This window comes from Apodemus sylvaticus, chromosome X, assembly GCF_947179515.1.
Source record: "Apodemus sylvaticus chromosome X, mApoSyl1.1, whole genome shotgun sequence".
Taxonomy (NCBI): Eukaryota; Metazoa; Chordata; class Mammalia; order Rodentia; family Muridae; genus Apodemus; species Apodemus sylvaticus.
The window spans coordinates 97,027,724-97,042,893 of record NC_067495.1 but is presented as its reverse complement, the minus strand read 5'-3'; the positions used below and the strand labels follow the sequence as shown (position 1 = coordinate 97,042,893).

General features: G+C 41.8%; 1 pseudogene; it reads right to left on the bottom strand.

The window, feature by feature from the left end:
- Positions 1-8,982: 8,982 nt before the first annotated feature.
- Positions 8,983-15,170, bottom strand: part of LOC127674602 (presenilins-associated rhomboid-like protein, mitochondrial) — a 29,952-nt pseudogene continuing 23,764 nt past the window's right edge.

Sequence of the window (15,170 nt, the reverse complement as noted above, 5' to 3'; positions counted from 1 at the left end):
GAGCCACAGAGTCTGAGGTTCAGAGATCTTCCAGTAGGTACCACCCATGGGAGACACCCAATCATGACCATAGTCCTAGCCTCACTGCATGCAACCTCTCAATGCAAACTTCCCAACCTCTGCCCCAAGATAGCCTAACGTTACTAACCCTGCAGAAACACATTACAATTAATTTGGCATGATATTGTCAATTCATTGTAGGACTGTCATGTTTTGAAGAGCTTAAGATTTCATGTAATTAATATTATTACCTTTTTCTTGACAATAGATTATTTTCTAATAAAAGAAATAACCTAAAATCCCACAAAAACACTAAATTGAAAGTTATCAATTTTGTGCAAAGACTTGTTGCAGATCCTGGCACACTGTAATGATGCTGTGGCAAGGTGTAGCAATGTTGCTTCGGTCTTGCTGTATTTATATAAGCGGTGTTTGAGTCCCCTGCAGGCTTGGTGATGTAGTTCAGTGGTAGAGTACATGTTTTGCATGTATGTGGCTCTGAGTTCGATTCCTGGCATCTCCAAGATTCTATTTTCTTTTCTTCATAAGATGTCACAGACTTTAATTTTCTGTTATGAGGGCATATATGCATAGGTAAATATTGGATAAAGCACTCATCTATGACTATGACAAAAATCTTTGTAATTGTTATGACATTTCCATGGGACCTCAATACTCTCGTGAGTATGAAAAAAAAGACCTCATCTATGACCAAACAATGTTGCTCTATAACCATGACAATGTTTCCATGGAGACCTAGTCTAGTGATTAGAGCCTGGGCCATGCACGCCTCTAGGAATGTTTTATTCACAGCTTGAGTAAAGCTCTGCTTTCTGGCTGGTGGTAGTTTCCCTTATGCTTTGTAATGTGACAGATATCAAGTGTGAATGAGTTCTGATTTGAGAGAAAGGAAGGGAGGGATGGGCAGAGAATTCCTAGTTCCTGAGCAGAGAGAGGGGAGGAGCATTTATTGTTGTCATGGAAACCCGGATTCAATATTTTTTAGATTCAGCTGTATCCCCCAACCTTCTTTAGAGGGAGGGTTTCTCTTCTTTCTGCTGCTGTAGTATACTGCATTTATTGTACTACATGTATTATATTACCTGTCCCATGTATTCCAGGCTACCTGGCTCGTCAGACTTTTGGTAATCCTTATGTCCATGTCTCCCATCTTGCTATAGGAACCCTGAGATTACAGATCATGAGGACCACTTGTGGCCATTCCCCTGATATGTTACAACTGAACTCAGATCATGAAGCATGCCTCAAAAGAAGTGCTTGTACTTGCTGAGCCTCCTGCAAGTTAAAAATGTTATCTTCTCCGGTCCATAATCCATTTTAAATTCTAACTGAAAAGTGGCCCAGTTGGGTTTTGATTGATCAATAAAGATTCCAGCAGGTAATGGTTGTGGAGAGAGGAACAGGCTGGACCCTTAGAGTTGCCAAATCAAGGAAGCAGGAGGGAGGAGAAAGGAACCAGCATGACTTAGGGGGAGAAAGAGACTCAGATGGATGGATGGACATAGGACCTGCAGGAGATAAAATCAACTAGCCATGTGAAATTGGAGGTAAGTGGTGATTCCCAGGGTGAGTAGCTGGAAGTGCTACTACCCTCCTGGAGCATAAAGAAGTGTAGCACACACTCACCTCTACATGGGAGGATTGTGAAGGAACAATATTAACAATGACTCCAGAAAGAGCTGTAAACACACCACATGTGCACCACGTGTGAGGACCAGTAATCTAACAGTGAGCATTCTGGGACACCTGATGTAATAGAATTTATCCAGAGTCCTTTGGACCCTCTGTCTGTTTGACACGGCAGTATATGTTTTGCACATGGAATCACATTGAACCTCAACAGACCTGTATACTGCTTATACATTAGAAAGGCTCCAAACATTCCTAAATAACTACATACACAAATCCAGAGTCTATTATGTTCTTGACTCTGACTATTCATTAGTGGTAAGATGTCTATTGTTTCAAAATTATTCTACATGTTTCATGCAACAAGAATAAGATGATACTATTTATTTTAATTGGGTCTCTAAAGTCAAACTTCATAGATTCATGCATAGAAAATGAAAACTAAGAATCAGAAGAAAGTCAGAGAAGAACATTCTCTGAAGACAAACCTTTATATAGACCTAATGTAACTGAGCCAGAATGGTATTGGAATTAAGGTTGACAAGTCCAGAAAAACGGAAATCAACAGTCATACTGACATCTACACATTTACAGACAACTGCTAATTTGGAGCCAAGATGTCTCAGTGTATCTCATGCTCAGATCAAGCTAGTGTGTAGGCTGGGCTGAGAAGAATTGAATATATTCCTGCTACATGCCCCCCACCTCAGGCTCTGGGATTATTAGAATATGTTCCATGACTGGCGTCTTGGACAACTGGTATTCCAAATACAAAGTCAATTCTGTGCAGAAAGGGTGGTCTTCCAGGAAACAGTGCTGAGGTAAGTGTATATCCTCATCCACAAATATAAATTAGGATCAGCAGTCTACTACATGGGAAGACAATTCAAAATAGATTAGAGATGTAAAAATATAAAAATATATGAAATGTGTAACAGAACATGTAGAAGAAACTACTTCTCACTGCAGGTTAGGTGAAGATTTTGTAGACAAGATACCAAATAAAAAACATAATTGGAGAACTGGAGAAAGTGAAATCTGTAAAATCTGAAACTTGCACTGTTCCAAATGCATGGGTGAAAAAGAAAATAAGAAAGTTTAAGTCCATGGCTAAGAGGAAAGTTTGAAAACTCTATATCCAATAAAGAATTTTTATGAAACATGCAGAAAGGTCCCAAAGTTCACTCAGAACAGAGAAATAGAAAACTCTGAAAGGTTTCCGGAGTTCTGTTGTTCCTGGGGACATTGAATAGGATTGTTCATTTTATAAGAGATTTGTTAGTGACATTAGTGCCATATGCAGGCAATAGCATTGCAGGGATTCTTAGAAGACATCATGGTCACATGGCAGAGTAGATACCACAAAAGAATGCAACTTAAATCTCAGACTGATCCCTAGCACACACAGTGCCCCACAATTGTAATCTCATCACCAGGAACTGAGGCTAGGACACGGTGGAATGCTGACTCAAAGCAAAGCAAAACAACAAATTACAGGAAGAGACAGGGACAGACACACACACACACACACACACACACACACAGAGAGAGAGCTAGCTCTAACCTCTTAGGAATACACACTACAGTCAGCAGTCCAATCTCCTTTCTCTACCTGACCCCACAAGAACACTCTGACAATAGCTTCAGTTCACTCTAGTACAAAAGCTTCTGAGGGTTCTTCTTGTTGTATTTTTCCTTTGACCAGCAAGAAATGTCCCTCAGAGTCTCTTTTGATGACTTTGGGTTGAAAGTCAATTTTATCTGATATTAAAATGGCTACTCCAGCTTGTTTCCTGAGACCATTTGCTTGTAAAATTGTCTTCCAGCCTTTTACTCTAAGGTAGTGTTTGTCTTTGACCCTGAGGTGTGTTTCCTGTAAGCAGCAAAATGTAGGGTCCTGTTTACATATCCATTCAGTTAGTCTGTGTCTTTTTATTGGGGCATTAAGTCCATTGATGTTAAGAGATATTAAGGAATAGTGATTGTTACTGCCTGTCATTTTTGACGTTATCTTTTAAATTTGATTGGTTAACTTCTTTTGGGTTTGATGAAAGGTTACTATCTTGTTTTTTCCAGGGTGAAGTTTCCCTCCTTGTTTTGGTGTTTTCCTCCTATTATCCTTTGTAGGGCTGGGTTTGTGGATAGATATTGGGTAAACTTGGTTTTGTCATGGAATATCTTAGTTTCTCCATCTATGGTGATTGAGAGTTTTGCTGGATATAGTAGTTTTGGTTGGCATTTGTGTTCTCTTAGAGTCTGCATGAGATCTGCCCAGGATCTTCTAGCCTTCATAGTCTCAGGTGAAAGGTCTGCTGTGATTCTGATAGGTCTTCCTTTATATGTTACTTGTCCTTTTTCTCTTACTGCCTTTAATATTCTTTCTTTGTTTAGTACATTTGGTGTTTTGATTATTATGTGACGGGAGGTATTTCTGTTCTGGTCCAGTCTTTTTGGAGTTCTGTAGGCTTCTTGTATATTCATGGGCATCTCCCTCTTTGGGTTAGGGAAGTTTTCTTCCATAATTTTATTGAAGATATTTGCTGGCCCTTTAAGTTGTAAATCTTCACTCTCATCTATGCCTATAATCCTTAGCTTTGGTCTTCTCATTGTGTCCTGGATTTCCTGGATATTTTGGGTTACAAGCTTTTTGCATTTTCTTTAACTGTTGAGTCCATGGTTTCTATGGTATCTTCAGCGTCTGAGATTCTTTCTTCTATCTCTTGTATTCTGTTGTTGATATTTGCATCTCTGTCCCCTGATTTCTTCCCACGGCTTTCTATCTCCAAAGTTGTCTCCCTTTGAGTTTTTTAGTTGTTTCTACTTCTGATTTTAGATCCTGGATGGTTTTGCTTGTTTGTTCTTTCCTGTAATTCTTTAAGAGATTTTTGTGTTTCCTCTTTCATGACCTCAGCCTGTTGACCAAAGTTCTCCTGTATTTCTTTTAGTGATTTTTGCGTTTCTTCCTTATTGGCTTTTGTAGTCTCCTGAATTTCTTTCAATGATTTTTGTGTTTCCCTTGTAAGGACTTCTAACTTTTGATCCATTTTCTCCTGAATTTCTTTAAGTATGTCCTTCATGTGTTCCTGTACCAGCATCATGACCAGTGATTTTAAATCCAAATCTTGTTTTACTGGTGTGATGGGGTATCCAGGACATGCTGGTAAAGAAGAATTGGGTTCAGATGTTGCCATATTGCCTTGATTTCTGTTAGTGACGTTCCTGCATTTGCCATCTAGTTCTCACTGGTGTTAGTTGGTCTTGTCAATGCTGGACTCACCAGTGCAAGCTGTCCCTTCCCCGTTGGCCTCTGGTGCACAGCTTACCTCCTGCACTGCCTGGAGACAGGGTGTTGCGGGCCAGGCAGTTCAGATCCCCAAGCAAACACACCTGAAGGCTTCTGAGGAGGCAGAAAGGTTCCAATCCCTCTCCTGCCAACAACACAAAGGCCACAAATCCTGAAGTGGTGGTGAGCATACTTGGGTCTGCGATCCCTGCATCTGTCTTCCCACCCTCAGGGAGATTCAACCTCTGGGAACCCACAAGCCTTGCTCCAGAGAATGCTCCTTTCACTACATATTCTCCTTGGTACACACTGAAAAAGGTTTCCACAATGACTCTTGGTTTTCATGACAACCACAATGAGCATTCTGTTTAGTAACTACGGATGGCTCCACCCCACCCTCTCTTCCAGTCTCTCAAAGTAGAACTCATTCCCTCCTGTTATCTAGGCCCCCAACCTGAGAAAGCTTACCCACAAGGGAAACTGCCACCAGCCAGAAAGCAGAGCTTCACTCAAGCTGTGAACAAAACATATTCCTGGAGACATGACCATAGTGTTCTCCCCAGTCTGTGGAGGTCGCCATGGAAATGTCATGTCATAGAGCAACAGTGTTTTCATGGTCCTAGATGCGTGCTTTCATCAATAATTACCTATGCATCTATCTCTTCATAACTTAAAGTTAACGTCTGAGACACTATGTGTAGAAACGGATCTGAAAATAAAAAATCCAAAGATGAAAAGACTTATGTGGAGATGCCGGGAATCAAACCTGGTGCCCCATCCATGGCAAAGCATGTGCTCTATCATTGAGCCACAGCCCCACACCTGTGAGGAATCTGATCATTTCATATATGAACTCACAGAGAGTGAAGCAAATTCACAGGTTTCTACAAAATTCAGACATCATCAGCATGAGATTCCACAAAAATCGACATCAGGTCTTTGTGTAAATTTCATAGCATCCACTTTAGTATTTTAGGAGGTTTTTTGTGTCGTTTCTTGTATAACAAAAAAATCTATTTTCAATAAAAAGAAAATAAGAATATTAAGAGCAAATAGTCATATGCTCTTCAAAACCTAACAGACCTATAATAAATAATACTGAATTATTCATGTTCCTCCATTTTAACTCAATTTTATGTTGGATTAATAATTCAGTTAACAGTATAATGCCAAATTCATAATAATGTTACTGAATTAGCAATATGCTCTCATCTTTCAGGGCATCAAAGTTTCAAGCAACTTGTTGAACACACCTCTATTCTCTTTTAAAACGTGCCTTAGATTTCAGGCCTTCAAAAACTGTTTTCAAATTTTTGGGGAAGCTGGTAAACTTTTTCTCAACTTTGCCACATACTATTTTTCACTTCATATAGTCCAGTGGGTAAAGGTAACGTAACTAGGCACCCTACCCTCCACCATCTGTCTTGAACTCTCCACAGACCTCTTGAGAAAACAGTACTAAGTCTACAATTGATTGCTGCTAGTCGGAGGAGATGGCCTTGGCCTGCTTTGAAACTGTCTGCATTACATGTATGATTAGTCAAGTGTCACTGAAACTTAGAGGACTCTACAATAATCTCCTACAAAGAAGAGACAATCCCTTCTCACCATGACCTAGGAGAGGGACTGTAGTGACTGGTGCTAAGAGGCAAGACTCACCAGAGGCTTTGTCCCTACGGGGGCAGTGGGTGGGGAGGGAATGGGTGAGGGGTGTGTATCCACAGCTGAGATGAGGACCTCAGGAGCCTCAGCCCTACTCCACTTCTTTCCTTGTTTTTGTTTTAATTCAGGTGGGAGAGTCATACCAGACAGCAAATCTCATAAAAGAGACCTGTTGGGAGGGTTCAGGTGGTGGAGAGACAAATACAGGAGTGTCTTCCTCTGCTCCCAAGAGGGAGCTGAGAACTGGCACAGAAACACACACAGTCTTTGTAAAGTGTTTCCTAGGGGGCTGAGTTTTCTAGAGAGGAGATTTCCACTGTGAGTGATGGGGGGATTTCAAGTGCTGAGTCTGGGGGAGCTCAGAGATTAGTGAGTTTTCCTGTTCCTGGATTGGTGGGTTTTCATGCTCAGGGATTGGTGGCTTTTGTTCAGACTTTTCACCTAAAATTAGCATGATCTGGGGCAGGTTCTGTTGAGAGGCTAGAGATAAAGTTTATGAACTTTACAAAGGCTGGAATCTCTCTAATGACAGTTAAGGAAGTCTGGGGGTGTGTCCTGGCTGCTGGAGTTCCTCAAGATGGGACCTGGCAGCTTTCCTGTCTAGATGGTTTACAAAGTTTACAAAATATACAAAGTTTACGAAGGGAGTCCATAGCAGACCTACTCTAGGACCCTGTGAAGTTGAATATAAGTCCCAGGAACCACAACTCCTATGCAAGCACATGAGGGTCTTTATTCAAGCTTGAGCTCAGGTCACAGACCTTCCTGATGGTGCAACAGGAGAGAAGAGAGGCCCAGAGATCTAGGGGAAGGGGGTTATAAAGGAGCAAGCAAGATGCAGGTGTTTGCAAGCCTTGGACCTACATGAGATTGTAAAGGGATGTTGACATTTAAGCTGGTTGGTTTACAGCACCTGTTTAAACCATAAGGAGGGCACATGCCTCAAAAATAGCACCTCAACCTGGGAACAACTTATGTTTTCTTAGCCCATTCTGTTGTTATCAGCTAGCAGCAGCCGATTTGTCAATTTTGCAACTACTGGGGACCTTTCATGATTTGTCTCAGACCTCAAGAGGGGGAACCACGCCTCTCTAAGCCATGTCCCTTCACCAGCTATATCACCCTTGTGCATATACCCTAAAGACACCCCATCATACCACAAGGATACATGCTCCCCCATGTTCATAGCAGCCTTATTTGTAATAGCCAGAAACCACGCAGATGTCCCTCAGCAGAATAATGGATACAGAAAATGTGCTTCACTTGCTCAAGGGAATACTACTCAGCTATAAAAACAAGGACATCATGATTTATCAGGTAAATGGGTGGAACTAGATAAGTGAATATTACCCAAAACGTACTGATTACCTAGGGTACAACCCAGAGAACATCACAACATGCAGAAATGCCAAGTAAGGAGGCTTCAATCCTGCTCAGAAGTGGAGGGGGTGGATAATCACAGTAGGCAGAGGGAGGGAGGGACCTGTGTGTGAGAATGGAGGGAGAGGGGAAAGGAGGAACAGGGTCTGGTATGGAGGGGACAGGAGAGAGTATAGCAGAGGGCCAGGAGAATGAATGGAAATATGCATCCTCTGTGAATGGGAAGTAGGGGGACCATCTATATAGCACAAGCGACTTAGGAGGTACTAGACTCTCAGGACTCATGGAAGGTGACCTTAGCCAAAACCCCCAACATAGGGAAGAGGGAACTCAAAGAATCCACCTCCTTTAGATAGACAGTGATAATAAACCACAGTCAAGACTCTGATCCAGGATTGTTCCTGTCTAAAAGAACCACAGAAACAAAACTGGGGAAGAGACTGGGGGAAATGCTGCCAATGACCAGCCCAACATGGGACCCATCTCATGGGGGTGACCAAGGTCTGTCACTATTACTGATCCTATGTTGTGCTCACAGACCAAACCCTGACAAGGCTTTCCTGAGAGAGGCCCTACCAGCAGCTGACTTACAGAGAGGCAGATACTTACACCTGACCATTGGATTCAACCTGAGGTTGAATTTGGGGAAGGACTGAATAATATGAAAAAGAGAATGACCACATAGGAATAGCAGAAGACTCAACTAACCTAGACTCCCAGGGAGATCCCAGAGACTGAGACATCAAACAGGAGGATACAGGCCCAATCTGAGGTCCCTGGCACATATACAGCAGAGGACTGTCTGGTCTGGCCTCAGTGGGAGAAAATGCTCTTAATCCTTACTAGACTTGAGGGCCCAGAAAGGAGGAGGCATGGGGTGAGCACCTTCTTGTAGGCAAGAGGGAAGAGTAATGGGATGAGGATCTGTGGGAGGGGAATCAAGGGAAGAAATCAATTGGAATGTAAATAAACATAAAATAACGTTAAAAATAAAAAAAAATAAAAAGGAAAAAGTGAGTGATCATGGACAGCAACCTTGGAGAACAAAGAGCCTTTGATGCTGGGTTGGCTGTAAAGAATCTGACCATGGTCCAATGCAGGGACTGCACTCTCCAGAAGCAGAATAAGAGGGTGTTTGCAACCATGATGCCTGTCACAGACCTCTGGACATCACCTAGGCTAGTATACCACTTGTTAGTCTTCTGAGATGTCCTTCCTCTTGTGGCCATTTGCCATCCAACCAGATACTTTTCATACCATCAACATAACTCTGCACCCTGGATGTCAGGGATTCAAACTGTCAAATACCAGCTGATACTAATGCACATCCAGGGGGAACCCAGCAGTGAAAGGCAAAGGCTTCACTAGAGTTCTTCTAAGCTAGTGGGTAGGACAAAAGATTGTTTCCTCCAGGAGCAGGATCAAGGCAGTTCTGTATGCTGTTCCCATGACACTGACTGATCTTCAAGATTTATCCTCCCCCAGTTCCTTTATAAATGCACATTTAGGCTGAAGAAATCATTTAAACCTGCATTGGAGCAGCCGTGGAGCCTCGGTCTCAGAGAGCTCCTGGTAGCCTTCCTCCTAGGGAGGCACACAAGGGTGAAGGAAACCCAAGTGTCAGTGTACCCAACCTTGCAATGCCATGGTCCCAACCTCTGCCCACCTTGTCCTGATCTTACTAACCCTGCAGAAACACATTATAATTAATTTGACATGACACTGTCAATTTATTGTGTGTATGCCATGTCTCAAAGAACACAACATTTCTTGTTCTCAGTATTATATTCTTTTCATTAAAAATAGATTCTTTTCTTCTAGAAGAATAACATAAAAATACCATAAAACAATAAAGTAGAAGCCATAAATCATGCACAAAGTCATGATGCAGATTCTTACAGGCCCTGTAAATGCAGCTTCAGTCATTGTGTGTTGATATAGGCTATAATCACACCAATCAGTACCCTCGCAATATAGCTTAAGTTATAGAGCACCATGCCTTAAGTACATGGGGTCCTGGGTTCGACTCCTGGTATCTCTTAGGATTTTCTTTTTCTCTTCAGTGTCTCATTCTGCACAGTGTGTCACAACCTAGAACACATTTCCACAGAGACCTCCAGAGTCTCCTCAGTATAGTAAAAGAGCTCATCTAGGACCATGAAAACAATGTTGCTCTATAACCTTGATGTGAAAACAATGTTGCTCTTTAACCTTGATGATGTTTCCATGGAGACCTCCATCTTCTGGTGAGCACAGTCTGGCCATGCCTCTAGGAATGTTTCCTTCACAAGTTGAGGGAATCTCTGCTTACTAGCGGGTGTAGTTTCCCTTATGGGTATGATTTCTCAGGTGATAAAGGACAAGGGTGAATGAATTCTGCTTTGAGAGAAAGGAAGGGAGGGCTGTGGAGAGCATTCCTAGTTACTGAGCAGAGGGGAGGAGCATTTGTGGTTTGACTGCTGTTTGAAAATTTATATCTGGGAAGGGGAAAAATACTTGTTCTCTCATTGAGAAAAGAATAAGAGAGTGGAGTGGCTCAGTCAGTAACATGATAACATTGTGAGCAGGAGAACCTTGGTTCCATCCCCAGGAAGAATAAAATGGGTGTGGCAGCACAGGCTTGCCTGTGAATGTAGAGACCCAGATTCCCAGGTATTGCTGAGCAGTCAGCCTAGCCTAGCTGGGGTGTCCCAGGCCAGTGACAAACCTTGTCTAAGGAAAATGGCACCTGACTTGCAAAACTGGAGGCTCTCTTCTGCCTCCTGCTGCATGCATGTACACACACACACACACACACACACACACACACACATTTGATAGAGGATGTACATGTATATATTTTCTATACACAGTGACAGTATTGTTTGAGTTTCATGGAGCAAATGAATGAGATGCACAAATGGATTTTCCTCTGTGTGCTCTGTGTGTGCCTGCAGCTGTGTGTTCCTGTTTAGACTCATCCTAGCTTCTATAGCTCCATCATGTCTATTCTTTGTCTTCACCTCAGACCAGGATCGGGTTCCAATCTCTGGGGTGTATTAGATATGCCTAAGGTATGAATTGTTATATGCCAAGAAAATAATCAGAGGTAAAAAATTCTGCAAACTCCAGAGTTAAGGTCCTATCAAGTTCAGTTCACAGCCTGTTTTCTCTTCCTCCCAAACAGAGATCATCAGGCCTGAATCACACTGATGCAGTTCTCATTACAGCCACAGGGTGGCAGCAAACCTATAGTCTTACATTTCAATGGAAAGGGCTCATGTTTTACAAAGTGCCAAATATCCTCTTGTTAATGTATTGCTGTCTGGAAGCTTCAAGGGTATACTAGAGCAGTTCCCACTTATGGAGCACCACAAATCTAGTGCTCAACAACTCACTTCATCGCTGCTCTGAGTAAAGAGAGCAGTTCAAACCGTGCATACAGGGGTCCTACATAGAGAACATGGTATCAATAATCTGATTGAATTCTGTTGCACTCAGATGTGTTTCCCAAACATTCCAACCCTCTCCAGAAGCCTATACTATGACTTCCCAGATCCCTCCCTGTCAGAAATATTCATTCTCTTTCAATCATCAGCATTGTGCTCTGCTCCCTGGTTACTTTAAAAAGCAACCAAGTGTTTGTGGTTTGCTGTACAATTAATCTTTCATGCTTATCATTTTATACGCAAAGTTGGAAACATTTGTTTATGATAACTTAGGTTTTGTTTGTGTGTGTGAAGGACTGTGCACATATATGTGTGTGCCTGTGTACATGTGTGTGTTTGGAGAGTTATGGATGTGCATGTGATCCTTGTTCATATGTGTGTGTCTGTGTGTGTGTGTGTGTGTGTGTGTGTGTGTGTATGTCTGAGGTTCATGTGCATGTTTACATTAATATGAAGTCCACACACAGACAAAAACACACACAGTATGCTTCTGCATCAGTGACAAACAAATGTCTACAGCCCTTCTTGTCAGCAGCAGTAAGAAGACAGGCCAAGCAGGAGTTGTGTTCACAGGGAACTTCATTTATATAATGCTAGGTCATTGATGTTGGTTTCTGCACAAAATGTCCTGTCTGCTCACCGCGCTTGCTTGAGCGCGTACTGCGGGACACTGAGGGACACAGGGTCAGGCCTGAGCTAACAGTCTCATGCAGCCCAAGACCCCAGAGGTAATGGACGGGAGACTTAGAACACCCCCATCTCAATACTGTCCTTATGCAACCAGAAATGACAGAAGAAGGCTAATGTACACGGGCCTAGATCATGCAATGCAAACATGAGATCATGTCCTAAGCAGACAACATATTCCAAAAGCAAACAAGGGGCTTCAATGCCAGCCAGAACATAGGACTGCCAAATTCTGGTCAACCCACATTTTGCTCAGTTTAGTTTTCTCACCCAGGATCATCTGCATAGATTCTAAATGATCAAGCCAGGTCTGAATAAATGCAGCAGAATGAATGTCACAATTAGGTCTGCAGAACTGACAAGTATTTTACCTGAGGGTACCCCAAGACTCATTTTATCCCACCACCCTCCCCCTGTTTTGTTATGGACAATAGTATTTAGTTTTACTCGTGGTCCCTTGGGCTATCTACTCTTGTTTTAGTCATGGAAGCATTTGTAGGTGCTGTATATTGGAGTGGGCCTTAAATCAATTCAGATGTTGGTTGTTGACCCCCACAGGACTATTCCACAGATGACCTAGCATGTCTTGCAGCCAGGACCACATTGTCGATCCAAGCATTTATGACTGGACTGATTTGTTTGGTGACACTAGATGGACAGGCAACACTCCCTGTCTCTCCCTTTATTTGGAGACCACATTTGCATTGACTTCACAAATTTTAGAATATATTTCTACTGCAATAATCTCTTTAACACCTCTCCACTGCCCATGGATTCTGTCTCCACTGCATTTTCTTGCTCAACACCATCAACACCCCTCTCCCAAAGCACCTGATCCTCCTATTCTTGTACCCTCTGCACTCACCCACATCACCTACTCTACTGTCCCCTCTCAGAGGATTCTTGTGTCCCCTTAGTCACTCCTTCTATGCAGAACCTCTCTGGGTCTATGGATTGTAGCTTGGTTATCATTATTTATTTAACTCGTGATATTCACATATAAGCAAATATGTACAATGTTTATCATGTTGCATCTGAGTTACCTCACTCTGGAATATTTTTTACTTGTCCATCCATGTGCTTGCAAATTTCATGTATTTATTTATTGTTGACATCTGAGTGAATCTCTGTCAGGGACCTGCTCTGGCATTCATGTACTCTCTTGAAGATATCTGAGGACAGAGTGTGTAGGTGGGAGCAAGACTTGCTCTTGCAAGATATTAGGGTTGCATTTTTATAATGTTTACCTATCTTAAGTCTAAGTTACTTTTCAAGGGTAGCTGGCCTGCCTATCCTTTGAGCCCAAGCACTGCAGGCTGTAGCTTTTAGCACCTCATCAGCAAACAGGGGGATTAAGTAAAGGATTAACTGTCGGGGATTTGCTATCTCTTGGCCAGAAGACTTGTCTCTAGCTTGTCAAGCAGGAAGAAAGTTTTAGAACAAGAAACATATATAATCGACCTGCAAAATTCCACCAGAGAAGTATGACCATTGATAAACAACGTCAGCAAAGTGACAGGATATAAAATTAGAGCACACAAATCAGTAGTCTTCATTTATACAAATGGCAAACTGCCAGGGAAAGAAATGAAAGTAATTAGGGAAGCAACATCCTTCACAATAGACACAAATATCAATAGGTATCTCGGTGTAACTCTAAACAAGCAAGTGAAAATCCTTATGACAGAACTTCACAACCCTGAGAAAAGAAGTTGAAGAAGAACTCAGAAAATCCCCCATGCTCATGGAATGGCAATATCAACATAGTGAAAATGGCCATCTTACCAAAGGAAATATGTAGATTCAATCCAATCCCCATCAAAATTCCAACAGAATTCTTCACAGACATGGGAAGATCAATTCTCGACTCCTTATGGATAGACAAAATATCAAGAATATTCACAACAATTCGCAGCAATGAAAGAACTTCTGGGGAAATCACCATCCCTGACCTCAAGCTGTACTACAAAGTAATTGTAATAAAGACCTAGGGGGTTATGGGTGCAAAGACACACAATTCAATCAATGGAATAGAATCAAAGACCCAGAAGTTATCCCATATACCTATTGACACTTGAAATTTGACAAAGATCCCAAAAAACATACAGGGGGAAAATAGTGAGTCTTCAATAAATGGTGCTGATATAACTGGCAGTCTGTATGTAAAAAACTGAAAATAGAACCATATTTGTCACTTTGCACAAAGCTCAAGTCCAAGTGGATCAAGGACCTCAACACTGAGCCAGATACACTGGATCTAAAAGAAGAGAAATTTGGAAAGAGCGTCAAACTCATTGGCAATGAGAAAATTTTTCCAAATAGGACTCCAGTGGCTCAGGCTCTAAGAGCAACAATTAACCAATGGAATCTCTTGAAACTGAAAAACTACTGTAAGGCAAATGTGACCATCAATACATCAAAAAAGCAATGTATAGATTAGGAAGAAACATCTTCAATAACCCTACATCGGACAGAGGGCACACATCCAAAATATAAATGAACATAACAAGTTAAACTCCCAACAAACAAATAACCCAATTAATAATTTTCCTTGAGGACATCGGTGCAGGGGGAAAGTTTCTGAACAGATCACCAATAGTGTATGCTCTAAGATCAAGAATTGACAAATGGGACCTCATAAAATTACAAAGTTTCTGTAAGGCAAAGGACACCATCAAAAGGACAAATTGGCAACCAACTAGTTGGGAAAAGATCTTCACCAATCCTACATCAGATAGAGGGCTAATATCCAATATATATAAAGAACTCAAGAAGTTAGACTCCAGAAAACCAAATAACCCTATTAAAAAATGGAGTACAGAGTCAAAGAATTTTCACCTGAAGAACTTCGGATGGCTGAGAAGCATCTTCAAAAATGCTCAACTTCATTAGTCATTAGGGAAATGCAAATCAAAACAACCTGAGATTTCACCTTACACCAGTCAGAATGGCTAAGATTAAAAACTCAAGAGACAGCAGATGTTGGCGAGGATGTGGAGAAAGAGGAACACTCCTTCACTGCTGGTGGGCTTGCAAATTGGTACAACCACTCTGGAAATCAGTCTGGCAGTTCCTCCGAA